The sequence below is a fragment of the Ursus maritimus genome, unplaced genomic scaffold (genome assembly GCF_017311325.1).
Source record: "Ursus maritimus isolate PB19 unplaced genomic scaffold, ASM1731132v1 scaffold_14, whole genome shotgun sequence".
Taxonomy (NCBI): Eukaryota; Metazoa; Chordata; class Mammalia; order Carnivora; family Ursidae; genus Ursus; species Ursus maritimus.
In genome coordinates, this window is record NW_024423786.1 from 56,256,017 (window position 1) to 56,257,182 (window position 1,166).

Consider the following 1,166-nt stretch of genomic DNA (forward strand, 5'->3'; position numbering starts at 1 on the left):
GGGGCACTCTGCACCAACACACTGCCTCCCCTCCTCCTGCCCGGGACAGCCTGGCCACTGTGGGGTGATTCCAGACATGCTGTCGCCTAGACACCGTCGTGCCCATCGGCACACGAGCATCTGTGCTGGGAGACTCCGTATGGCACGTCAGCAGGAAGCCCCACGTGAGTGACCATGCGGGCCCTCCCTGAAGTGATGTGTGTGTGGACAGGGTTGCTGTGTTCTACACTGGGGACTCGTGCTGTGACCTCTCCACTGTCCACCCTGTAGCTTTTTAGGGAGGCCTGTGCGCCTGACACGGGGGCATGGGGGGGGACCCTCTCAGGCCGAGCAAACACTGCCATGTCCTGGGGGCCACGGCTTGGGGTTCACAGGGGTGGGGCACAGCACCTTCATGCGCCAGGAGCACCAACCCAGAGGGAGGGAGCCAGGGCAGCCAGTTACAGAAGGATGGGCCAATTTCAAGAACCCATCACGAGCACCATCTTCTGCCTCAACTATTGCTCTGGGCCAGGGGCGTCACCCCCAGGGCACGCAGGAAAGCAGGGCTCTGGCAGGCCCCTGCCTGCGGAAACCAGGGCTCCGGCCAACTTCCAGAATGGAGCCAATGGCCAGACCCACCCCGCGCAGATTGGTCTGCCTTGAGGAGGCGGCTGCTGGCAGAAAAGGGTCCTGCAGTGGCCCTCTCTGGCCTGAGGGCCTCAAGGCCTCTGCCCGCCCACCTAAGAGCTGGACCTGCCCCTGGGGATCAGCAGGAAGCAGGGCCGGGCCGGCCCAGCACGCTGACCCTCCTGGGCAGCCAGGAGCTCAGGGCCTCTACTGAGCAATGGGCTAAACCCCTATGCACAGCCCACCTTTGGAAAGAGGCAAGTTCCCTGTGTTCCTTGGGGGGTGCTAGCACTGAGGACAGGGCTCGGCCTGCACCGACTCAACTTGGCCCTTCCTAGAGCACCCGTCCTGGGGTCTAGGTCCCCCTGCCAGGACCTTGGCTGATGTTGGCCCTTTCAGGGGGCTGGGGGCTTCTGGACACACCCTTTTAAAGACCACAGACATACACAACACTGGGCAGACTACTATACTGGAGGGGCTGGAGAGCCCTGCTGGCAATCTGTGGAAGCATCTGGAATAGCTCTCCTGGCTTTGCCCGGGCCACCTGCCCCCCCCCC

The 1,166-nt window shown here is 63.4% G+C and overlaps 1 long non-coding RNA gene across 1 annotated transcript in view; it reads left to right on the forward strand.

The window, feature by feature from the left end:
- Positions 1-14: 14 nt before the first annotated feature.
- Positions 15-1,166, forward strand: part of LOC121102593 — a 2,187-nt gene continuing 1,035 nt past the window's right edge. The window contains exon 1 of the long non-coding RNA XR_005834686.1: positions 15-164. This is a non-coding gene — a long non-coding RNA (uncharacterized LOC121102593). The remainder of the gene's footprint in view (positions 165-1,166) is intronic.